The sequence below is a fragment of the Hyla sarda genome, unplaced genomic scaffold (assembly GCF_029499605.1).
Source record: "Hyla sarda isolate aHylSar1 unplaced genomic scaffold, aHylSar1.hap1 scaffold_2735, whole genome shotgun sequence".
Classification (NCBI taxonomy): domain Eukaryota; kingdom Metazoa; phylum Chordata; class Amphibia; order Anura; family Hylidae; genus Hyla; species Hyla sarda.
The window spans coordinates 1-25,940 of record NW_026609435.1 but is presented as its reverse complement, the minus strand read 5'-3'; the positions used below and the strand labels follow the sequence as shown (position 1 = coordinate 25,940).

Genomic DNA, 25,940 nt, shown 5'->3' with positions numbered 1-25,940 from the left:
AGGATCTGCATAGGAAACACACACACAAGCACACACCTACCTTTGTTGCCTGCAGATGCCTCCTTGGCTGTCCCCAAACGGTATCAAACCAACACCCACGGGAAGCTGTAAGCATAGAGGACATGCCTGCACCCCATTGGACTTACCTGTGTGGGTTAAATCCGGGTTATTTGACAACCTATGGCGGTGATGGTTCTGCTCAGGCAGAGCAGTGCTGATGCTCCTCATAAAGCTGTCGCTGCTGTGAAGGTTCTAGGTGACATCACAAATCCCTTTGGTTACATACACAACAAAGCTGGGTTGTTGTTGTTTACACTCTGCAAGGCCTGTGGAAGTGAGTGACATCATAGCACTGTAGTTCTGAGGGTTCAAGATGGATGCAACAATCTCCTGTTGCTTCTATGAAGGCCGTAATAGACGACATCACCAAACAGCTCCATAGTCACATACACAGCAAAGGAGAGATGTTGTTTACACCTAGTGATGTCAGTGGTATTGAGTGACATCACAGCACAGTGCTAAGGCTCCTGGGCCTGGACACAGCAGCGGCTGCAATATCTCAACGGAGAATACGTTTATATCTATGTGTGTGTGTGCGCATATATATATATATATATATATATATATATATATATATATATATATATTTCTCCGCCGAAATCACTTTTAAACCCATTTCCACCTTTTTTTCCCTTCTCTTCCTCTTACTTTTTTTTCACGTTTTTTTACGTTTTTCTCCTTTTCGCCTCTTTTCTGGGCGTATTATTCTTCTTTTTCTTCTTTTTTTTCGTCTAATGCATACCCCATCAGTGCAGCAATGCTTATTCAATACCGCCAGCAGATGGAGACACTGGGGGATAATTTTCTAAGGATTTATACTGATTTTTCCTGTCTGAATTTGTCGCACAGAAAGTTGCAGGCCAAATATGTGTGACATTTCTGCGACTTTAGCTTCTAGAGCATTTTTACAACATTATACATAGGTGCTGAATACATAAAAAGCGACTGTTCAGCGACAGACAAGTCGCATCGGCTGAAAGTAGGCCAGAATGTCAGTCCATGTTGGAGCAGGTTTAGATACAGTCTAAAGCATAGATCTCAAAGTCTGTGCACAGAATTTAGCAAGGGCCTCGCACCTTCTGATGCATCAGGTAGGTGCACAATAGCATAGCCTAACCCTCTGTACTTTGGTCTATATTGATGCGGGACATAGACAGCCAGCTGATGACCAATCCATTAGTGCAATGGATGGCTGGAAGCATTTGTCTTTGCCTTTGCAATACCACAGAAGCAATGCATGGTCAATGTACAGCAATGACACACCTGTGTGAACAGCCAGGAGACCCCCCCCCCCCCCCCCCCCATGTTATGTTACATAGTTACATAGTTAGTACGGTCGAAAAAAGACATATGTCCATCACGTTCAACCAGGGAATTAAGGGGTAGGGGTGTGGCGCGATATTGGGGAAGGGATGAGATTTTATATTTCTTCATAAGCATTAATCTTATTTTGTCAATTAGGAACATTCAGCACCCACCCGCTATCAAGGCAGCTGCCTATCATGTCATGCCCTACCTGCACAGGTGTGCTGGCTACTCAAATGATCCAATTAAGGAGGCCATTTAGTCAGCAGCAGCAGAAGTCCTGTGCCTGGACGCTCCAACAGGGGCCAGACACAAGCAGAAGCAGCAGAAGCAGCAGCAGCACCACCTTTTGTTTTTTGGCTGCAGCAGCAGCAAGGCCCACAGGGCTGGCTAGCTGGCTAGCCAGCAAGCAGGTAGCAATGAAAGTAGGAATCTTTCTTTTTAACCCTGTAAGGGGGTGGTGCACTGTACCCGAAGATACTGCCATATCGGGTCAATGCATAGGGCGACGGAAGCAAGCTTCGAAATCGGCCCCCGTTCTCAAAAATCCATTTAATATATGGTCCCCAGATAGGGGACGTATCAGATATTAAACTGATAAGAACAGATACTACACTTGATCTTAGCCAAAAGGCCGAGAAGCGATAACCGTGAAAGGGGCGGGCCCAACAAGGTCCCCTTCATGGGCACTATCACTGCTTGCTGTCAGGGAGGCTGCCAGACAATTTTCCATGCACACTCTGGGCTGGGGGGCAGTCAACCACCAGTACACACAGCAGAACCTAAACCCATACCATTATTGCTAAGCAGCAAGACAGGGGCCCATTGCACTCCCACGGGGCCTTTTTAAATGCAATCCATAACCCGGATTTGCCAGGAACCCTTCTTACTCCTCCTACTTGCATGTGACACTGGGCTTAGGATCTGCATAGGAAACACACACACAAGCACACACCTACCTTTGTTGCCTGCAGATGCCTCCTTGGCTGTCCCCAAACGGTATCAAACCAACACCCACGGGAAGCTGTAAGCATAGAGGACATGCCTGCACCCCATTGGACTTACCTGTGTGGGTTAAATCCGGGTTATTTGACAACCTATGGCGGTGATGGTTCTGCTCAGGCAGAGCAGTGCTGATGCTCCTCATAAAGCTGTCGCTGCTGTGAAGGTTCTAGGTGACATCACAAATCCCTTTGGTTACATACACAACAAAGCTGGGTTGTTGTTGTTTACACTCTGCAAGGCCTGTGGAAGTGAGTGACATCATAGCACTGTAGTTCTGAGGGTTCAAGATGGATGCAACAATCTCCTGTTGCTTCTATGAAGGCCGTAATAGACGACATCACCAAACAGCTCCATAGTCACATACACAGCAAAGGAGAGATGTTGTTTACACCTAGTGATGTCAGTGGTATTGAGTGACATCACAGCACAGTGCTAAGGCTCCTGGGCCTGGACACAGCAGCGGCTGCAATATCTCAACGGAGAATACGTTTATATCTATGTGTGTGTGTGCGCATATATATATATATATATATATATATATATATATATATATATATATTTCTCCGCCGAAATCACTTTTAAACCCATTTCCACCTTTTTTTCCCTTCTCTTCCTCTTACTTTTTTTTCACGTTTTTTTACGTTTTTCTCCTTTTCGCCTCTTTTCTGGGCGTATTATTCTTCTTTTTCTTCTTTTTTTTCGTCTAATGCATACCCCATCAGTGCAGCAATGCTTATTCAATACCGCCAGCAGATGGAGACACTGGGGGATAATTTTCTAAGGATTTATACTGATTTTTCCTGTCTGAATTTGTCGCACAGAAAGTTGCAGGCCAAATATGTGTGACATTTCTGCGACTTTAGCTTCTAGAGCATTTTTACAACATTATACATAGGTGCTGAATACATAAAAAGCGACTGTTCAGCGACAGACAAGTCGCATCGGCTGAAAGTAGGCCAGAATGTCAGTCCATGTTGGAGCAGGTTTAGATACAGTCTAAAGCATAGATCTCAAAGTCTGTGCACAGAATTTAGCAAGGGCCTCGCACCTTCTGATGCATCAGGTAGGTGCACAATAGCATAGCCTAACCCTCTGTACTTTGGTCTATATTGATGCGGGACATAGACAGCCAGCTGATGACCAATCCATTAGTGCAATGGATGGCTGGAAGCATTTGTCTTTGCCTTTGCAATACCACAGAAGCAATGCATGGTCAATGTACAGCAATGACACACCTGTGTGAACAGCCAGGAGACCCCCCCCCCCCCCCCCCCATGTTATGTTACATAGTTACATAGTTAGTACGGTCGAAAAAAGACATATGTCCATCACGTTCAACCAGGGAATTAAGGGGTAGGGGTGTGGCGCGATATTGGGGAAGGGATGAGATTTTATATTTCTTCATAAGCATTAATCTTATTTTGTCAATTAGGAACATTCAGCACCCACCCGCTATCAAGGCAGCTGCCTATCATGTCATGCCCTACCTGCACAGGTGTGCTGGCTACTCAAATGATCCAATTAAGGAGGCCATTTAGTCAGCAGCAGCAGAAGTCCTGTGCCTGGACGCTCCAACAGGGGCCAGACACAAGCAGAAGCAGCAGAAGCAGCAGCAGCACCACCTTTTGTTTTTTGGCTGCAGCAGCAGCAAGGCCCACAGGGCTGGCTAGCTGGCTAGCCAGCAAGCAGGTAGCAATGAAAGTAGGAATCTTTCTTTTTAACCCTGTAAGGGGGTGGTGCACTGTACCCGAAGATACTGCCATATCGGGTCAATGCATAGGGCGACGGAAGCAAGCTTCGAAATCGGCCCCCGTTCTCAAAAATCCATTTAATATATGGTCCCCAGATAGGGGACGTATCAGATATTAAACTGATAAGAACAGATACTACACTTGATCTTAGCCAAAAGGCCGAGAAGCGATAACCGTGAAAGGGGCGGGCCCAACAAGGTCCCCTTCATGGGCACTATCACTGCTTGCTGTCAGGGAGGCTGCCAGACAATTTTCCATGCACACTCTGGGCTGGGGGGCAGTCAACCACCAGTACACACAGCAGAACCTAAACCCATACCATTATTGCTAAGCAGCAAGACAGGGGCCCATTGCACTCCCACGGGGCCTTTTTAAATGCAATCCATAACCCGGATTTGCCAGGAACCCTTCTTACTCCTCCTACTTGCATGTGACACTGGGCTTAGGATCTGCATAGGAAACACACACACAAGCACACACCTACCTTTGTTGCCTGCAGATGCCTCCTTGGCTGTCCCCAAACGGTATCAAACCAACACCCACGGGAAGCTGTAAGCATAGAGGACATGCCTGCACCCCATTGGACTTACCTGTGTGGGTTAAATCCGGGTTATTTGACAACCTATGGCGGTGATGGTTCTGCTCAGGCAGAGCAGTGCTGATGCTCCTCATAAAGCTGTCGCTGCTGTGAAGGTTCTAGGTGACATCACAAATCCCTTTGGTTACATACACAACAAAGCTGGGTTGTTGTTGTTTACACTCTGCAAGGCCTGTGGAAGTGAGTGACATCATAGCACTGTAGTTCTGAGGGTTCAAGATGGATGCAACAATCTCCTGTTGCTTCTATGAAGGCCGTAATAGACGACATCACCAAACAGCTCCATAGTCACATACACAGCAAAGGAGAGATGTTGTTTACACCTAGTGATGTCAGTGGTATTGAGTGACATCACAGCACAGTGCTAAGGCTCCTGGGCCTGGACACAGCAGCGGCTGCAATATCTCAACGGAGAATACGTTTATATCTATGTGTGTGTGTGCGCATATATATATATATATATATATATATATATATATATATATATATATATATTTCTCCGCCGAAATCACTTTTAAACCCATTTCCACCTTTTTTTCCCTTCTCTTCCTCTTACTTTTTTTTCACGTTTTTTTACGTTTTTCTCCTTTTCGCCTCTTTTCTGGGCGTATTATTCTTCTTTTTCTTCTTTTTTTTCGTCTAATGCATACCCCATCAGTGCAGCAATGCTTATTCAATACCGCCAGCAGATGGAGACACTGGGGGATAATTTTCTAAGGATTTATACTGATTTTTCCTGTCTGAATTTGTCGCACAGAAAGTTGCAGGCCAAATATGTGTGACATTTCTGCGACTTTAGCTTCTAGAGCATTTTTACAACATTATACATAGGTGCTGAATACATAAAAAGCGACTGTTCAGCGACAGACAAGTCGCATCGGCTGAAAGTAGGCCAGAATGTCAGTCCATGTTGGAGCAGGTTTAGATACAGTCTAAAGCATAGATCTCAAAGTCTGTGCACAGAATTTAGCAAGGGCCTCGCACCTTCTGATGCATCAGGTAGGTGCACAATAGCATAGCCTAACCCTCTGTACTTTGGTCTATATTGATGCGGGACATAGACAGCCAGCTGATGACCAATCCATTAGTGCAATGGATGGCTGGAAGCATTTGTCTTTGCCTTTGCAATACCACAGAAGCAATGCATGGTCAATGTACAGCAATGACACACCTGTGTGAACAGCCAGGAGACCCCCCCCCCCCCCCCCCCCCATGTTATGTTACATAGTTACATAGTTAGTACGGTCGAAAAAAGACATATGTCCATCACGTTCAACCAGGGAATTAAGGGGTAGGGGTGTGGCGCGATATTGGGGAAGGGATGAGATTTTATATTTCTTCATAAGCATTAATCTTATTTTGTCAATTAGGAACATTCAGCACCCACCCGCTATCAAGGCAGCTGCCTATCATGTCATGCCCTACCTGCACAGGTGTGCTGGCTACTCAAATGATCCAATTAAGGAGGCCATTTAGTCAGCAGCAGCAGAAGTCCTGTGCCTGGACGCTCCAACAGGGGCCAGACACAAGCAGAAGCAGCAGAAGCAGCAGCAGCACCACCTTTTGTTTTTTGGCTGCAGCAGCAGCAAGGCCCACAGGGCTGGCTAGCTGGCTAGCCAGCAAGCAGGTAGCAATGAAAGTAGGAATCTTTCTTTTTAACCCTGTAAGGGGGTGGTGCACTGTACCCGAAGATACTGCCATATCGGGTCAATGCATAGGGCGACGGAAGCAAGCTTCGAAATCGGCCCCCGTTCTCAAAAATCCATTTAATATATGGTCCCCAGATAGGGGACGTATCAGATATTAAACTGATAAGAACAGATACTACACTTGATCTTAGCCAAAAGGCCGAGAAGCGATAACCGTGAAAGGGGCGGGCCCAACAAGGTCCCCTTCATGGGCACTATCACTGCTTGCTGTCAGGGAGGCTGCCAGACAATTTTCCATGCACACTCTGGGCTGGGGGGCAGTCAACCACCAGTACACACAGCAGAACCTAAACCCATACCATTATTGCTAAGCAGCAAGACAGGGGCCCATTGCACTCCCACGGGGCCTTTTTAAATGCAATCCATAACCCGGATTTGCCAGGAACCCTTCTTACTCCTCCTACTTGCATGTGACACTGGGCTTAGGATCTGCATAGGAAACACACACACAAGCACACACCTACCTTTGTTGCCTGCAGATGCCTCCTTGGCTGTCCCCAAACGGTATCAAACCAACACCCACGGGAAGCTGTAAGCATAGAGGACATGCCTGCACCCCATTGGACTTACCTGTGTGGGTTAAATCCGGGTTATTTGACAACCTATGGCGGTGATGGTTCTGCTCAGGCAGAGCAGTGCTGATGCTCCTCATAAAGCTGTCGCTGCTGTGAAGGTTCTAGGTGACATCACAAATCCCTTTGGTTACATACACAACAAAGCTGGGTTGTTGTTGTTTACACTCTGCAAGGCCTGTGGAAGTGAGTGACATCATAGCACTGTAGTTCTGAGGGTTCAAGATGGATGCAACAATCTCCTGTTGCTTCTATGAAGGCCGTAATAGACGACATCACCAAACAGCTCCATAGTCACATACACAGCAAAGGAGAGATGTTGTTTACACCTAGTGATGTCAGTGGTATTGAGTGACATCACAGCACAGTGCTAAGGCTCCTGGGCCTGGACACAGCAGCGGCTGCAATATCTCAACGGAGAATACGTTTATATCTATGTGTGTGTGTGCGCATATATATATATATATATATATATATATATATATATATATTTCTCCGCCGAAATCACTTTTAAACCCATTTCCACCTTTTTTTCCCTTCTCTTCCTCTTACTTTTTTTTCACGTTTTTTTACGTTTTTCTCCTTTTCGCCTCTTTTCTGGGCGTATTATTCTTCTTTTTCTTCTTTTTTTTCGTCTAATGCATACCCCATCAGTGCAGCAATGCTTATTCAATACCGCCAGCAGATGGAGACACTGGGGGATAATTTTCTAAGGATTTATACTGATTTTTCCTGTCTGAATTTGTCGCACAGAAAGTTGCAGGCCAAATATGTGTGACATTTCTGCGACTTTAGCTTCTAGAGCATTTTTACAACATTATACATAGGTGCTGAATACATAAAAAGCGACTGTTCAGCGACAGACAAGTCGCATCGGCTGAAAGTAGGCCAGAATGTCAGTCCATGTTGGAGCAGGTTTAGATACAGTCTAAAGCATAGATCTCAAAGTCTGTGCACAGAATTTAGCAAGGGCCTCGCACCTTCTGATGCATCAGGTAGGTGCACAATAGCATAGCCTAACCCTCTGTACTTTGGTCTATATTGATGCGGGACATAGACAGCCAGCTGATGACCAATCCATTAGTGCAATGGATGGCTGGAAGCATTTGTCTTTGCCTTTGCAATACCACAGAAGCAATGCATGGTCAATGTACAGCAATGACACACCTGTGTGAACAGCCAGGAGACCCCCCCCCCCCCATGTTATGTTACATAGTTACATAGTTAGTACGGTCGAAAAAAGACATATGTCCATCACGTTCAACCAGGGAATTAAGGGGTAGGGGTGTGGCGCGATATTGGGGAAGGGATGAGATTTTATATTTCTTCATAAGCATTAATCTTATTTTGTCAATTAGGAACATTCAGCACCCACCCGCTATCAAGGCAGCTGCCTATCATGTCATGCCCTACCTGCACAGGTGTGCTGGCTACTCAAATGATCCAATTAAGGAGGCCATTTAGTCAGCAGCAGCAGAAGTCCTGTGCCTGGACGCTCCAACAGGGGCCAGACACAAGCAGAAGCAGCAGAAGCAGCAGCAGCACCACCTTTTGTTTTTTGGCTGCAGCAGCAGCAAGGCCCACAGGGCTGGCTAGCTGGCTAGCCAGCAAGCAGGTAGCAATGAAAGTAGGAATCTTTCTTTTTAACCCTGTAAGGGGGTGGTGCACTGTACCCGAAGATACTGCCATATCGGGTCAATGCATAGGGCGACGGAAGCAAGCTTCGAAATCGGCCCCCGTTCTCAAAAATCCATTTAATATATGGTCCCCAGATAGGGGACGTATCAGATATTAAACTGATAAGAACAGATTTTTTTTTTTTTTTTTTTTTTTATCTAAAGCCGAGGAACGTGCTTTCGATTCACCCAAAGTGCAAGAAAAAGTGCAAACGTGTTACACTAAAAAAACGTGCACAAAGGATGCGGTCTATCGCAAGCCCTTCTCCGATAGGAGAGAGGCCCCCCAACAAACCTTACCCTTCGCCTCCGGACCAAAAGGTACCTGCGAGGTTCCAGGTTCGATGTCCCTTTTCGCCGAAGCTACTAGGGGACCACAAATGCTCCCGGCATCCCCCTTGGCGTTAGCCAAGGTATCTGCCCGCAGAGCCGATAACGGTAGGTACCCTGCCAAAGCAGGAGTACCCGGGGTGTTTGCAGGGAGGTGCGGAACCTAATGGCCACACACACCTCCCCTAGACCGCCAGGAGGGACACCCAGAAGGGCTACCGCATCCTGACAAATCCTGTGAACACACAACACGCAAAAAGTGACACAGTGAGACAAAAAAGAAATAAATAAGTGAATGTGTGCAGATATACTGCCCGGACATCCGGCCGGATCTATAAAAATTTCTCTGATCCTAGCCAGAAGGCCGGGAATCAAGAGGTGAGTGCCACAAGGTGAAGAGATTATGGTGCCCGTGCTTCAACTCAGTGAGTCTATTCTCCCAGTGAGTTTCGGCACCTCGGGGTCACCACTCCCCGAGGCACAAAAGTACCTCGGCTCTAGACCCTCTCAGCCTCGTGGCGAGACCCGGAGGGAACAGGTCACATCGGGGCAGCCGTCGAGCTGATTCCTCAGAACCAGCCCCGGAAAGCCCTGGTACACCTGCATCCTCCATGCAGCACCCATCCCCACCAGCATGAAAACTGATAAGAACAGATACTACACTTGATCTTAGCCAAAAGGCCGAGAAGCGATAACCGTGAAAGGGGCGGGCCCAACAAGGTCCCCTTCATGGGCACTATCACTGCTTGCTGTCAGGGAGGCTGCCAGACAATTTTCCATGCACACTCTGGGCTGGGGGGCAGTCAACCACCAGTACACACAGCAGAACCTAAACCCATACCATTATTGCTAAGCAGCAAGACAGGGGCCCATTGCACTCCCACGGGGCCTTTTTAAATGCAATCCATAACCCGGATTTGCCAGGAACCCTTCTTACTCCTCCTACTTGCATGTGACACTGGGCTTAGGATCTGCATAGGAAACACACACACAAGCACACACCTACCTTTGTTGCCTGCAGATGCCTCCTTGGCTGTCCCCAAACGGTATCAAACCAACACCCGCGGGAAGCTGTAAGCATAGAGGACATGCCTGCACCCCATTGGACTTACCTGTGTGGGTTAAATCCGGGTTATTTGACAACCTATGGCGGTGATGGTTCTGCTCAGGCAGAGCAGTGCTGATGCTCCTCATAAAGCTGTCGCTGCTGTGAAGGTTCTAGGTGACATCACAAATCCCTTTGGTTACATACACAACAAAGCTGGGTTGTTGTTGTTTACACTCTGCAAGGCCTGTGGAAGTGAGTGACATCATAGCACTGTAGTTCTGAGGGTTCAAGATGGATGCAACAATCTCCTGTTGCTTCTATGAAGGCCGTAATAGACGACATCACCAAACAGCTCCATAGTCACATACACAGCAAAGGAGAGATGTTGTTTACACCTAGTGATGTCAGTGGTATTGAGTGACATCACAGCACAGTGCTAAGGCTCCTGGGCCTGGACACAGCAGCGGCTGCAATATCTCAACGGAGAATACGTTTATATCTATGTGTGTGTGTGCGCATATATATATATATATATATATATATATATATATATATATATATTTCTCCGCCGAAATCACTTTTAAACCCATTTCCACCTTTTTTTCCCTTCTCTTCCTCTTACTTTTTTTTCACGTTTTTTTACGTTTTTCTCCTTTTCGCCTCTTTTCTGGGCGTATTCTTCTTCTTTTTCTTCTTTTTTTTCGTCTAATGCATACCCCATCAGTGCAGCAATGCTTATTCAATACCGCCAGCAGATGGAGACACTGGGGGATAATTTTCTAAGGATTTATACTGATTTTTCCTGTCTGAATTTGTCGCACAGAAAGTTGCAGGCCAAATATGTGTGACATTTCTGCGACTTTAGCTTCTAGAGCATTTTTACAACATTATACATAGGTGCTGAATACATAAAAAGCGACTGTTCAGCGACAGACAAGTCGCATCGGCTGAAAGTAGGCCAGAATGTCAGTCCATGTTGGAGCAGGTTTAGATACAGTCTAAAGCATAGATCTCAAAGTCTGTGCACAGAATTTAGCAAGGGCCTCGCACCTTCTGATGCATCAGGTAGGTGCACAATAGCATAGCCTAACCCTCTGTACTTTGGTCTATATTGATGCGGGACATAGACAGCCAGCTGATGACCAATCCATTAGTGCAATGGATGGCTGGAAGCATTTGTCTTTGCCTTTGCAATACCACAGAAGCAATGCATGGTCAATGTACAGCAATGACACACCTGTGTGAACAGCCAGGAGACCCCCCCCCATGTTATGTTACATAGTTACATAGTTAGTACGGTCGAAAAAAGACATATGTCCATCACGTTCAACCAGGGAATTAAGGGGTAGGGGTGTGGCGCGATATTGGGGAAGGGATGAGATTTTATATTTCTTCATAAGCATTAATCTTATTTTGTCAATTAGGAACATTCAGCACCCACCCGCTATCAAGGCAGCTGCCTATCATGTCATGCCCTACCTGCACAGGTGTGCTGGCTACTCAAATGATCCAATTAAGGAGGCCATTTAGTCAGCAGCAGCAGAAGTCCTGTGCCTGGACGCTCCAACAGGGGCCAGACACAAGCAGAAGCAGCAGAAGCAGCAGCAGCACCACCTTTTGTTTTTTGGCTGCAGCAGCAGCAATGAAAGTAGGAATCTTTCTTTTTAACCCTGTAAGGGGGTGGTGCACTGTACCCGAAGATACTGCCATATCGGGTCAATGCATAGGGCGACGGAAGCAAGCTTCGAAATCGGCCCCCGTTCTCAAAAATCCATTTAATATATGGTCCCCAGATAGGGGACGTATCAGATATTAAACTGATAAGAACAGATACTACACTTGATCTTAGCCAAAAGGCCGAGAAGCGATAACCGTGAAAGGGGCGGGCCCAACAAGGTCCCCTTCATGGGCACTATCACTGCTTGCTGTCAGGGAGGCTGCCAGACAATTTTCCATGCACACTCTGGGCTGGGGGGCAGTCAACCACCAGTACACACAGCAGAACCTAAACCCATACCATTATTGCTAAGCAGCAAGACAGGGGCCCATTGCACTCCCACGGGGCCTTTTTAAATGCAATCCATAACCCGGATTTGCCAGGAACCCTTCTTACTCCTCCTACTTGCATGTGACACTGGGCTTAGGATCTGCATAGGAAACACACACACAAGCACACACCTACCTTTGTTGCCTGCAGATGCCTCCTTGGCTGTCCCCAAACGGTATCAAACCAACACCCACGGGAAGCTGTAAGCATAGAGGACATGCCTGCACCCCATTGGACTTACCTGTGTGGGTTAAATCCGGGTTATTTGACAACCTATGGCGGTGATGGTTCTGCTCAGGCAGAGCAGTGCTGATGCTCCTCATAAAGCTGTCGCTGCTGTGAAGGTTCTAGGTGACATCACAAATCCCTTTGGTTACATACACAACAAAGCTGGGTTGTTGTTGTTTACACTCTGCAAGGCCTGTGGAAGTGAGTGACATCATAGCACTGTAGTTCTGAGGGTTCAAGATGGATGCAACAATCTCCTGTTGCTTCTATGAAGGCCGTAATAGACGACATCACCAAACAGCTCCATAGTCACATACACAGCAAAGGAGAGATGTTGTTTACACCTAGTGATGTCAGTGGTATTGAGTGACATCACAGCACAGTGCTAAGGCTCCTGGGCCTGGACACAGCAGCGGCTGCAATATCTCAACGGAGAATACGTTTATATCTATGTGTGTGTGTGCGCATATATATATATATATATATATATATATATATATATATATATTTCTCCGCCGAAATCACTTTTAAACCCATTTCCACCTTTTTTTCCCTTCTCTTCCTCTTACTTTTTTTTCACGTTTTTTTACGTTTTTCTCCTTTTCGCCTCTTTTCTGGGCGTATTATTCTTCTTTTTCTTCTTTTTTTTCGTCTAATGCATACCCCATCAGTGCAGCAATGCTTATTCAATACCGCCAGCAGATGGAGACACTGGGGGATAATTTTCTAAGGATTTATACTGATTTTTCCTGTCTGAATTTGTCGCACAGAAAGTTGCAGGCCAAATATGTGTGACATTTCTGCGACTTTAGCTTCTAGAGCATTTTTACAACATTATACATAGGTGCTGAATACATAAAAAGCGACTGTTCAGCGACAGACAAGTCGCATCGGCTGAAAGTAGGCCAGAATGTCAGTCCATGTTGGAGCAGGTTTAGATACAGTCTAAAGCATAGATCTCAAAGTCTGTGCACAGAATTTAGCAAGGGCCTCGCACCTTCTGATGCATCAGGTAGGTGCACAATAGCATAGCCTAACCCTCTGTACTTTGGTCTATATTGATGCGGGACATAGACAGCCAGCTGATGACCAATCCATTAGTGCAATGGATGGCTGGAAGCATTTGTCTTTGCCTTTGCAATACCACAGAAGCAATGCATGGTCAATGTACAGCAATGACACACCTGTGTGAACAGCCAGGAGACCCCCCCCCCCCCCCCCATGTTATGTTACATAGTTACATAGTTAGTACGGTCGAAAAAAGACATATGTCCATCACGTTCAACCAGGGAATTAAGGGGTAGGGGTGTGGCGCGATATTGGGGAAGGGATGAGATTTTATATTTCTTCATAAGCATTAATCTTATTTTGTCAATTAGGAACATTCAGCACCCACCCGCTATCAAGGCAGCTGCCTATCATGTCATGCCCTACCTGCACAGGTGTGCTGGCTACTCAAATGATCCAATTAAGGAGGCCATTTAGTCAGCAGCAGCAGAAGTCCTGTGCCTGGACGCTCCAACAGGGGCCAGACACAAGCAGAAGCAGCAGAAGCAGCAGCAGCACCACCTTTTGTTTTTTGGCTGCAGCAGCAGCAAGGCCCACAGGGCTGGCTAGCTGGCTAGCCAGCAAGCAGGTAGCAATGAAAGTAGGAATCTTTCTTTTTAACCCTGTAAGGGGGTGGTGCACTGTACCCGAAGATACTGCCATATCGGGTCAATGCATAGGGCGACGGAAGCAAGCTTCGAAATCGGCCCCCGTTCTCAAAAATCCATTTAATATATGGTCCCCAGATAGGGGACGTATCAGATATTAAACTGATAAGAACAGATACTACACTTGATCTTAGCCAAAAGGCCGAGAAGCGATAACCGTGAAAGGGGCGGGCCCAACAAGGTCCCCTTCATGGGCACTATCACTGCTTGCTGTCAGGGAGGCTGCCAGACAATTTTCCATGCACACTCTGGGCTGGGGGGCAGTCAACCACCAGTACACACAGCAGAACCTAAACCCATACCATTATTGCTAAGCAGCAAGACAGGGGCCCATTGCACTCCCACGGGGCCTTTTTAAATGCAATCCATAACCCGGATTTGCCAGGAACCCTTCTTACTCCTCCTACTTGCATGTGACACTGGGCTTAGGATCTGCATAGGAAACACACACACAAGCACACACCTACCTTTGTTGCCTGCAGATGCCTCCTTGGCTGTCCCCAAACGGTATCAAACCAACACCCACGGGAAGCTGTAAGCATAGAGGACATGCCTGCACCCCATTGGACTTACCTGTGTGGGTTAAATCCGGGTTATTTGACAACCTATGGCGGTGATGGTTCTGCTCAGGCAGAGCAGTGCTGATGCTCCTCATAAAGCTGTCGCTGCTGTGAAGGTTCTAGGTGACATCACAAATCCCTTTGGTTACATACACAACAAAGCTGGGTTGTTGTTGTTTACACTCTGCAAGGCCTGTGGAAGTGAGTGACATCATAGCACTGTAGTTCTGAGGGTTCAAGATGGATGCAACAATCTCCTGTTGCTTCTATGAAGGCCGTAATAGACGACATCACCAAACAGCTCCATAGTCACATACACAGCAAAGGAGAGATGTTGTTTACACCTAGTGATGTCAGTGGTATTGAGTGACATCACAGCACAGTGCTAAGGCTCCTGGGCCTGGACACAGCAGCGGCTGCAATATCTCAACGGAGAATACGTTTATATCTATGTGTGTGTGTGCGCATATATATATATATATATATATATATATATATATATATATAAATATTTCTCCGCCGAAATCACTTTTAAACCCATTTCCACCTTTTTTTCCCTTCTCTTCCTCTTACTTTTTTTTCAAGTTTTTTTACGTTTTTCTCCTTTTCGCCTCTTTTCTGGGCGTATTATTCTTCTTTTTCTTCTTTTTTTTCGTCTAATGCATACCCCATCAGTGCAGCAATGCTTATTCAATACCGCCAGCAGATGGAGACACTGGGGGATAATTTTCTAAGGATTTATACTGATTTTTCCTGTCTGAATTTGTCGCACAGAAAGTTGCAGGCCAAATATGTGTGACATTTCTGCGACTTTAGCTTCTAGAGCATTTTTACAACATTATACATAGGTGCTGAATACATAAAAAGCGACTGTTCAGCGACAGACAAGTCGCATCGGCTGAAAGTAGGCCAGAATGTCAGTCCATGTTGGAGCAGGTTTAGATACAGTCTAAAGCATAGATCTCAAAGTCTGTGCACAGAATTTAGCAAGGGCCTCGCACCTTCTGATGCATCAGGTAGGTGCACAATAGCATAGCCTAACCCTCTGTACTTTGGTCTATATTGATGCGGGACATAGACAGCCAGCTGATGACCAATCCATTAGTGCAATGGATGGCTGGAAGCATTTGTCTTTGCCTTTGCAATACCACAGAAGCAATGCATGGTCAATGTACAGCAATGACACACCTGTGTGAACAGCCAGGAGACCCCCCCCCATGTTATGTTACATAGTTACATAGTTAGTACGGTCGAAAAAAGACATATGTCCATCACGTTCAACCAGGGAATTAAGGGGTAGGGGTGTGGCGTGATATTGGGGAAGGGATGAGATTTTATATTTCTTCATAAGCATTAATCTTATTTTGTCAATTAGGAACATTCAGCACCCACCCGCTATCAAGGCAGCTGCCTATCATGTCATGCCCTACCTGCACAGGTGTGCTGGCTACTCAAATGATCCAATTAAGGAGGCCATTTAGTCAGCAGCAGCAGAAGTCCTGTGCCTGGACGCTCCAACAGGGGCCAGACACAAGCAGAAGCAGCAGAAGCAGCAGCAGCACCACCTTTTGTTTTTTGGCTGCAGCAGCAGCAATGAAAGTAGGAATCTTTCTTTTTAACCCTGTAAGGGGGTGGTGCACTGTACCCGAAGATACTGCCATATCGGGTCAATGCATAGGGCGACGGAAGCAAGCTTCGAAATCGGCCCCCGTTCTCAAAAATCCATTTAATATATGGTCCCCAGATAGGGGACGTATCAGATATTAAACTGATAAGAACAGATACTACACTTGATCTTAGCCAAAAGGCCGAGAAGCGATAACCGTGAAAGGGGCGGGCCCAACAAGGTCCCCTTCATGGGCACTATCACTGCTTGCTGTCAGGGAGGCTGCCAGACAATTTTCCATGCACACTCTGGGCTGGGGGGCAGTCAACCACCAGTACACACAGCAGAACCTAAACCCATACCATTATTGCTAAGCAGCAAGACAGGGGCCCATTGCACTCCCACGGGGCCTTTTTAAATGCAATCCATAACCCGGATTTGCCAGGAACCCTTCTTACTCCTCCTACTTGCATGTGACACTGGGCTTAGGATCTGCATAGGAAACACACACACAAGCACACACCTACCTTTGTTGCCTGCAGATGCCTCCTTGGCTGTCCCCAAACGGTATCAAACCAACACCCACGGGAAGCTGTAAGCATAGAGGACATGCCTGCACCCCATTGGACTTACCTGTGTGGGTTAAATCCGGGTTATTTGACAACCTATGGCGGTGATGGTTCTGCTCAGGCAGAGCAGTGCTGATGCTCCTCATAAAGCTGTCGCTGCTGTGAAGGTTCTAGGTGACATCACAAATCCCTTTGGTTACATACACAACAAAGCTGGGTTGTTGTTGTTTACACTCTGCAAGGCCTGTGGAAGTGAGTGACATCATAGCACTGTAGTTCTGAGGGTTCAAGATGGATGCAACAATCTCCTGTTGCTTCTATGAAGGCCGTAATAGACGACATCACCAAACAGCTCCATAGTCACATACACAGCAAAGGAGAGATGTTGTTTACACCTAGTGATGTCAGTGGTATTGAGTGACATCACAGCACAGTGCTAAGGCTCCTGGGCCTGGACACAGCAGCGGCTGCAATATCTCAACGGAGAATACGTTTATATCTATGTGTGTGTGTGCGCATATATATATATATATATATATATATATATATATATATATATTTCTCCGCCGAAATCACTTTTAAACCCATTTCCACCTTTTTTTCCCTTCTCTTCCTCTTACTTTTTTTTCACGTTTTTTTACGTTTTTCTCCTTTTCGCCTCTTTTCTGGGCGTATTATTCTTCTTTTTCTTCTTTTTTTTCGTCTAATGCATACCCCATCAGTGCAGCAATGCTTATTCAATACCGCCAGCAGATGGAGACACTGGGGGATAATTTTCTAAGGATTTATACTGATTTTTCCTGTCTGAATTTGTCGCACAGAAAGTTGCAGGCCAAATATGTGTGACATTTCTGCGACTTTAGCTTCTAGAGCATTTTTACAACATTATACATAGGTGCTGAATACATAAAAAGCGACTGTTCAGCGACAGACAAGTCGCATCGGCTGAAAGTAGGCCAGAATGTCAGTCCATGTTGGAGCAGGTTTAGATACAGTCTAAAGCATAGATCTCAAAGTCTGTGCACAGAATTTAGCAAGGGCCTCGCACCTTCTGATGCATCAGGTAGGTGCACAATAGCATAGCCTAACCCTCTGTACTTTGGTCTATATTGATGCGGGACATAGACAGCCAGCTGATGACCAATCCATTAGTGCAATGGATGGCTGGAAGCATTTGTCTTTGCCTTTGCAATACCACAGAAGCAATGCATGGTCAATGTACAGCAATGACACACCTGTGTGAACAGCCAGGAGACCCCCCCCCCCCCCCCCCATGTTATGTTACATAGTTACATAGTTAGTACGGTCGAAAAAAGACATATGTCCATCACGTTCAACCAGGGAATTAAGGGGTAGGGGTGTGGCGCGATATTGGGGAAGGGATGAGATTTTATATTTCTTCATAAGCATTAATCTTATTTTGTCAATTAGGAACATTCAGCACCCACCCGCTATCAAGGCAGCTGCCTATCATGTCATGCCCTACCTGCACAGGTGTGCTGGCTACTCAAATGATCCAATTAAGGAGGCCATTTAGTCAGCAGCAGCAGAAGTCCTGTGCCTGGACGCTCCAACAGGGGCCAGACACAAGCAGAAGCAGCAGCAGCACCACCTTTTGTTTTTTGGCTGCAGCAGCAGCAAGGCCCACAGGGCTGGCTAGCTGGCTAGCCAGCAAGCAGGTAGCAATGAAAGTAGGAATCTTTCTTTTTAACCCTGTAAGGGGGTGGTGCACTGTACCCGAAGATACTGCCATATCGGGTCAATGCATAGGGCGACGGAAGCAAGCTTCGAAATCGGCCCCCGTTCTCAAAAATCCATTTAATATATGGTCCCCAGATAGGGGACGTATCAGATATTAAACTGATAAGAACAGATACTACACTTGATCTTAGCCAAAAGGCCGAGAAGCGATAACCGTGAAAGGGGCGGGCCCAACAAGGTCCCCTTCATGGGCACTATCACTGCTTGCTGTCAGGGAGGCTGCCAGACAATTTTCCATGCACACTCTGGGCTGGGGGGCAGTCAACCACCAGTACACACAGCAGAACCTAAACCCATACCATTATTGCTAAGCAGCAAGACAGGGGCCCATTGCACTCCCACGGGGCCTTTTTAAATGCAATCCATAACCCGGATTTGCCAGGAACCCTTCTTACTCCTCCTACTTGCATGTGACACTGGGCTTAGGATCTGCATAGGAAACACACACACAAGCACACACCTACCTTTGTTGCCTGCAGATGCCTCCTTGGCTGTCCCCAAACGGTATCAAACCAACACCCACGGGAAGCTGTAAGCATAGAGGACATGCCTGCACCCCATTGGACTTACCTGTGTGGGTTAAATCCGGGTTATTTGACAACCTATGGCGGTGATGGTTCTGCTCAGGCAGAGCAGTGCTGATGCTCCTCATAAAGCTGTCGCTGCTGTGAAGGTTCTAGGTGACATCACAAATCCCTTTGGTTACATACACAACAAAGCTGGGTTGTTGTTGTTTACACTCTGCAAGGCCTGTGGAAGTGAGTGACATCATAGCACTGTAGTTCTGAGGGTTCAAGATGGATGCAACAATCTCCTGTTGCTTCTATGAAGGCCGTAATAGACGACATCACCAAACAGCTCCATAGTCACATACACAGCAAAGGAGAGATGTTGTTTACACCTAGTGATGTCAGTGGTATTGAGTGACATCACAGCACAGTGCTAAGGCTCCTGGGCCTGGACACAGCAGCGGCTGCAATATCTCAACGGAGAATACGTTTATATCTATGTGTGTGTGTGCGCATATATATATATATATATATATATATATTTCTCCGCCGAAATCACTTTTAAACCCATTTCCACCTTTTTTTCCCTTCTCTTCCTCTTACTTTTTTTTCACGTTTTTTTACGTTTTTCTCCTTTTCGCCTCTTTTCTGGGCGTATTATTCTTCTTTTTCTTCTTTTTTTTCGTCTAATGCATACCCCATCAGTGCAGCAATGCTTATTCAATACCGCCAGCAGATGGAGACACTGGGGGATAATTTTCTAAGGATTTATACTGATTTTTCCTGTCTGAATTTGTCGCACAGAAAGTTGCAGGCCAAATATGTGTGACATTTCTGCGACTTTAGCTTCTAGAGCATTTTTACAACATTATACATAGGTGCTGAATACATAAAAAGCGACTGTTCAGCGACAGACAAGTCGCATCGGCTGAAAGTAGGCCAGAATGTCAGTCCATGTTGGAGCAGGTTTAGATACAGTCTAAAGCATAGATCTCAAAGTCTGTGCACAGAATTTAGCAAGGGCCTCGCACCTTCTGATGCATCAGGTAGGTGCACAATAGCATAGCCTAACCCTCTGTACTTTGGTCTATATTGATGCGGGACATAGACAGCCAGCTGATGACCAATCCATTAGTGCAATGGATGGCTGGAAGCATTTGTCTTTGCCTTTGCAATACCACAGAAGCAATGCATGGTCAATGTACAGCAATGACACACCTGTGTGAACAGCCAGGAGACCCCCCCCCCCCATGTTATGTTACATAGTTACATAGTTAGTACGGTCGAAAAAAGACATATGTCCATCACGTTCAACCAGGGAATTAAGGGGTAGGGGTGTGGCGCGATATTGGGGAAGGGATGAGATTTTATATTTCTTCATAAGCATTAATCTTATTTTGTCAATTAGGAACATTCAGCACCCACCCGCTATCAAGGCAGCTGCCTATCATGTCATGCCCTACCTGCACAGGTGTGCTGGCTACTCAAATGATCCAATTAAGGAGGCCATTTAGTCAGCAGCAGCAGAAGTCCTGTGCCTGGACGCTCCAACAGGGGCCAGACACAAGCAGAAGCAGCAGAAGCAGCAGCAGCACCACCTTTTGTTTTTTGGCTGCAGCAGCAGCAAGGCCCACAGGGCTGGCTAGCTGGCTAGCCAGCAAGCAGGTAGCAATGAAAGTAGGAATCTTTCTTTTTAACCCTGTAAGGGGGTGGTGCACTGTACCCGAAGATACTGCCATATCGGGTCAATGCATAGGGCGACGGAAGCAAGCTTCGAAATCGGCCCCCGTTCTCAAAAATCCATTTAATATATGGTCCCCAGATAGGGGACGTATCAGATATTAAACTGATAAGAACAGATACTACACTTGATCTTAGCCAAAAGGCCGAGAAGCGATAACCGTGAAAGGGGCGGGCCCAACAAGGTCCCCTTCATGGGCACTATCACTGCTTGCTGTCAGGGAGGCTGCCAGACAATTTTCCATGCACACTCTGGGCTGGGGGGCAGTCAACCACCAGTACACACAGCAGAACCTAAACCCATACCATTATTGCTAAGCAGCAAGACAGGGGCCCATTGCACTCCCACGGGGCCTTTTTAAATGCAATCCATAACCCGGATTTGCCAGGAACCCTTCTTACTCCTCCTACTTGCATGTGACACTGGGCTTAGGATCTGCATAGGAAACACACACACAAGCACACACCTACCTTTGTTGCCTGCAGATGCCTCCTTGGCTGTCCCCAAACGGTATCAAACCAACACCCACGGGAAGCTGTAAGCATAGAGGACATGCCTGCACCCCATTGGACTTACCTGTGTGGGTTAAATCCGGGTTATTTGACAACCTATGGCGGTGATGGTTCTGCTCAGGCAGAGCAGTGCTGATGCTCCTCATAAAGCTGTCGCTGCTGTGAAGGTTCTAGGTGACATCACAAATCCCTTTGGTTACATACACAACAAAGCTGGGTTGTTGTTGTTTACACTCTGCAAGGCCTGTGGAAGTGAGTGACATCATAGCACTGTAGTTCTGAGGGTTCAAGATGGATGCAACAATCTCCTGTTGCTTCTATGAAGGCCGTAATAGACGACATCACCAAACAGCTCCATAGTCACATACACAGCAAAGGAGAGATGTTGTTTACACCTAGTGATGTCAGTGGTATTGAGTGACATCACAGCACAGTGCTAAGGCTCCTGGGCCTGGACACAGCAGCGGCTGCAATATCTCAACGGAGAATACGTTTATATCTATGTGTGTGTGTGCGCATATATATATATATATATATATATATATATATATATATATATATTTCTCCGCCGAAATCACTTTTAAACCCATTTCCACCTTTTTTTCCCTTCTCTTCCTCTTACTTTTTTTTCACGTTTTTTTACGTTTTTCTCCTTTTCGCCTCTTTTCTGGGCGTATTATTCTTCTTTTTCTTCTTTTTTTTCGTCTAATGCATACCCCATCAGTGCAGCAATGCTTATTCAATACCGCCAGCAGATGGAGACACTGGGGGATAATTTTCTAAGGATTTATACTGATTTTTCCTGTCTGAATTTGTCGCACAGAAAGTTGCAGGCCAAATATGTGTGACATTTCTGCGACTTTAGCTTCTAGAGCATTTTTACAACATTATACATAGGTGCTGAATACATAAAAAGCGACTGTTCAGCGACAGACAAGTCGCATCGGCTGAAAGTAGGCCAGAATGTCAGTCCATGTTGGAGCAGGTTTAGATACAGTCTAAAGCATAGATCTCAAAGTCTGTGCACAGAATTTAGCAAGGGCCTCGCACCTTCTGATGCATCAGGTAGGTGCACAATAGCATAGCCTAACCCTCTGTACTTTGGTCTATATTGATGCGGGACATAGACAGCCAGCTGATGACCAATCCATTAGTGCAATGGATGGCTGGAAGCATTTGTCTTTGCCTTTGCAATACCACAGAAGCAATGCATGGTCAATGTACAGCAATGACACACCTGTGTGAACAGCCAGGAGACCCCCCCCCCCCCCCCCCCATGTTATGTTACATAGTTACATAGTTAGTACGGTCGAAAAAAGACATATGTCCATCACGTTCAACCAGTGAATTAAGGGGTAGGGGTGTGGCGCGATATTGGGGAAGGGATGAGATTTTATATTTCTTCATAAGCATTAATCTTATTTTGTCAATTAGGAACATTCAGCACCCACCCGCTATCAAGGCAGCTGCCTATCATGTCATGCCCTACCTGCACAGGTGTGCTGGCTACTCAAATGATCCAATTAAGGAGGCCATTTAGTCAGCAGCAGCAGAAGTCCTGTGCCTGGACGCTCCAACAGGGGCCAGACACAAGCAGAAGCAGCAGAAGCAGCAGCAGCACCACCTTTTGTTTTTTGGCTGCAGCAGCAGCAAGGCCCACAGGGCTGGCTAGCTGGCTAGCCAGCAAGCAGGTAGCAATGAAAGTAGGAATCTTTCTTTTTAACCCTGTAAGGGGGTGGTGCACTGTACCCGAAGATACTGCCATATCGGGTCAATGCATAGGGCGACGGAAGCAAGCTTCGAAATCGGCCCCCGTTCTCAAAAATCCATTTAATATATGGTCCCCAGATAGGGGACGTATCAGATATTAAACTGATAAGAACAGATACTACACTTGATCTTAGCCAAAAGGCCGAGAAGCGATAACCGTGAAAGGGGCGGGCCCAACAAGGTCCCCTTCATGGGCACTATCACTGCTTGCTGTCAGGGAGGCTGCCAGACAATTTTCCATGCACACTCTGGGCTGGGGGGCAGTCAACCACCAGTACACACAGCAGAACCTAAACCCATACCATTATTGCTAAGCAGCAAGACAGGGGCCCATTGCACTCCCACGGGGCCTTTTTAAATGCAATCCATAACCCGGATTTGCCAGGAACCCTTCTTACTCCTCCTACTTGCATGTGACACTGGGCTTAGGATCTGCATAGGAAACACACACACAAGCACACACCTACCTTTGTTGCCTGCAGATGCCTCCTTGGCTGTCCCCAAACGGTATCAAACCAACACCCACGGGAAGCTGTAAGCATAGAGGACATGCCTGCACCCCATTGGACTTACCTGTGTGGGTTAAATCCGGGTTATTTGACAACCTATGGCGGTGATGGTTCTGCTCAGGCAGAGCAGTGCTGATGCTCCTCATAAAGCTGTCGCTGCTGTGAAGGTTCTAGGTGACATCACAAATCCCTTTGGTTACATACACAACAAAGCTGGGTTGTTGTTGTTTACACTCTGCAAGGCCTGTGGAAGTGAGTGACATCATAGCACTGTAGTTCTGAGGGTTCAAGATGGATGCAACAATCTCCTGTTGCTTCTATGAAGGCCGTAATAGACGACATCACCAAACAGCTCCATAGTCACATACACAGCAAAGGAGAGATGTTGTTTACACCTAGTGATGTCAGTGGTATTGAGTGACATCACAGCACAGTGCTAAGGCTCCTGGGCCTGGACACAGCAGCGGCTGCAATATCTCAACGGAGAATACGTTTATATCTATGTGTGTGTGTGCGCATATATATATATATATATATATATATATATATATATATATATATATATACTCCGCCGAAATCACTTTTAAACCCATTTCCACCTTTTTTTCCCTTCTCTTCCTCTTACTTTTTTTTCACGTTTTTTTACGTTTTTCTCCTTTTCGCCTCTTTTCTGGGCGTATTATTCTTCTTTTTCTTCTTTTTTTTCGTCTAATGCATACCCCATCAGTGCAGCAATGCTTATTCAATACCGCCAGCAGATGGAGACACTGGGGGATAATTTTCTAAGGATTTATACTGATTTTTCCTGTCTGAATTTGTCGCACAGAAAGTTGCAGGCCAAATATGTGTGACATTTCTGCGACTTTAGCTTCTAGAGCATTTTTACAACATTATACATAGGTGCTGAATACATAAAAAGCGACTGTTCAGCGACAGACAAGTCGCATCGGCTGAAAGTAGGCCAGAATGTCAGTCCATGTTGGAGCAGGTTTAGATACAGTCTAAAGCATAGATCTCAAAGTCTGTGCACAGAATTTAGCAAGGGCCTCGCACCTTCTGATGCATCAGGTAGGTGCACAATAGCATAGCCTAACCCTCTGTACTTTGGTCTATATTGATGCGGGACATAGACAGCCAGCTGATGACCAATCCATTAGTGCAATGGATGGCTGGAAGCATTTGTCTTTGCCTTTGCAATACCACAGAAGCAATGCATGGTCAATGTACAGCAATGACACACCTGTGTGAACAGCCAGGAGACCCCCCCCCCCCCCCCCCCATGTTATGTTACATAGTTACATAGTTAGTACGGTCGAAAAAAGACATATGTCCATCACGTTCAACCAGGGAATTAAGGGGTAGGGGTGTGGCGCGATATTGGGGAAGGGATGAGATTTTATATTTCTTCATAAGCATTAATCTTATTTTGTCAATTAGGAACATTCAGCACCCACCCGCTATCAAGGCAGCTGCCTATCATGTCATGCCCTACCTGCACAGGTGTGCTGGCTACTCAAATGATCCAATTAAGGAGGCCATTTAGTCAGCAGCAGCAGAAGTCCTGTGCCTGGACGCTCCAACAGGGGCCAGACACAAGCAGAAGCAGCAGAAGCAGCAGCAGCACCACCTTTTGTTTTTTGGCTGCAGCAGCAGCAAGGCCCACAGGGCTGGCTAGCTGGCTAGCCAGCAAGCAGGTAGCAATGAAAGTAGGAATCTTTCTTTTTAACCCTGTAAGGGGGTGGTGCACTGTACCCGAAGATACTGCCATATCGGGTCAATGCATAGGGCGACGGAAGCAAGCTTCGAAATCGGCCCCCGTTCTCAAAAATCCATTTAATATATGGTCCCCAGATAGGGGACGTATCAGATATTAAACTGATAAGAACAGATACTACACTTGATCTTAGCCAAAAGGCCGAGAAGCGATAACCGTGAAAGGGGCGGGCCCAACAAGGTCCCCTTCATGGGCACTATCACTGCTTGCTGTCAGGGAGGCTGCCAGACAATTTTCCATGCACACTCTGGGCTGGGGGGCAGTCAACCACCAGTACACACAGCAGAACCTAAACCCATACCATTATTGCTAAGCAGCAAGACAGGGGCCCATTGCACTCCCACGGGGCCTTTTTAAATGCAATCCATAACCCGGATTTGCCAGGAACCCTTCTTACTCCTCCTACTTGCATGTGACACTGGGCTTAGGATCTGCATAGGAAACACACACACAAGCACACACCTACCTTTGTTGCCTGCAGATGCCTCCTTGGCTGTCCCCAAACGGTATCAAACCAACACCCACGGGAAGCTGTAAGCATAGAGGACATGCCTGCACCCCATTGGACTTACCTGTGTGGGTTAA

General features: G+C 46.4%; 11 non-coding genes and 1 pseudogene across 11 annotated transcripts; all 12 read right to left on the bottom strand.

Annotated features, from left to right (window-relative positions):
- Nucleotides 1–1,820: 1,820 nt before the first annotated feature.
- LOC130325679 (U2 spliceosomal RNA) lies at nucleotides 1,821–2,011 on the bottom strand. The gene has a single exon (XR_008870447.1). It is a non-coding gene; the product is annotated as a U2 spliceosomal RNA (small nuclear RNA).
- Nucleotides 2,012–4,101: 2,090 nt separating this feature from the next.
- LOC130325678 (U2 spliceosomal RNA) lies at nucleotides 4,102–4,292 on the bottom strand. The gene has a single exon (XR_008870446.1). It is a non-coding gene; the product is annotated as a U2 spliceosomal RNA (small nuclear RNA).
- A 2,096-nt stretch (nucleotides 4,293–6,388) lies between these two features.
- Nucleotides 6,389–6,579, bottom strand: LOC130325677 (U2 spliceosomal RNA). Its single transcript, XR_008870445.1, has one exon. It is a non-coding gene; the product is annotated as a U2 spliceosomal RNA (small nuclear RNA).
- A 2,078-nt stretch (nucleotides 6,580–8,657) lies between these two features.
- On the bottom strand, nucleotides 8,658–8,846 carry LOC130325684 (U2 spliceosomal RNA). Its single transcript, XR_008870451.1, has one exon. It is a non-coding gene; the product is annotated as a U2 spliceosomal RNA (small nuclear RNA).
- A 693-nt stretch (nucleotides 8,847–9,539) lies between these two features.
- On the bottom strand, nucleotides 9,540–9,699 carry LOC130325685 (U2 spliceosomal RNA; annotated as a pseudogene).
- Nucleotides 9,700–11,732: 2,033 nt separating this feature from the next.
- Nucleotides 11,733–11,923, bottom strand: LOC130325676 (U2 spliceosomal RNA). The gene has a single exon (XR_008870444.1). It is a non-coding gene; the product is annotated as a U2 spliceosomal RNA (small nuclear RNA).
- A 2,084-nt stretch (nucleotides 11,924–14,007) lies between these two features.
- On the bottom strand, nucleotides 14,008–14,198 carry LOC130325675 (U2 spliceosomal RNA). The gene has a single exon (XR_008870443.1). It is a non-coding gene; the product is annotated as a U2 spliceosomal RNA (small nuclear RNA).
- Nucleotides 14,199–16,233: 2,035 nt separating this feature from the next.
- On the bottom strand, nucleotides 16,234–16,424 carry LOC130325689 (U2 spliceosomal RNA). The gene has a single exon (XR_008870455.1). It is a non-coding gene; the product is annotated as a U2 spliceosomal RNA (small nuclear RNA).
- Nucleotides 16,425–18,500: 2,076 nt separating this feature from the next.
- LOC130325688 (U2 spliceosomal RNA) lies at nucleotides 18,501–18,691 on the bottom strand. The gene has a single exon (XR_008870454.1). It is a non-coding gene; the product is annotated as a U2 spliceosomal RNA (small nuclear RNA).
- A 2,065-nt stretch (nucleotides 18,692–20,756) lies between these two features.
- LOC130325687 (U2 spliceosomal RNA) lies at nucleotides 20,757–20,947 on the bottom strand. The gene has a single exon (XR_008870453.1). It is a non-coding gene; the product is annotated as a U2 spliceosomal RNA (small nuclear RNA).
- Nucleotides 20,948–23,035: 2,088 nt separating this feature from the next.
- Nucleotides 23,036–23,226, bottom strand: LOC130325686 (U2 spliceosomal RNA). Its single transcript, XR_008870452.1, has one exon. It is a non-coding gene; the product is annotated as a U2 spliceosomal RNA (small nuclear RNA).
- Nucleotides 23,227–25,317: 2,091 nt separating this feature from the next.
- LOC130325674 (U2 spliceosomal RNA) lies at nucleotides 25,318–25,508 on the bottom strand. The gene has a single exon (XR_008870442.1). It is a non-coding gene; the product is annotated as a U2 spliceosomal RNA (small nuclear RNA).
- Between the last annotated feature and the right edge of the window lie 432 nt (nucleotides 25,509–25,940).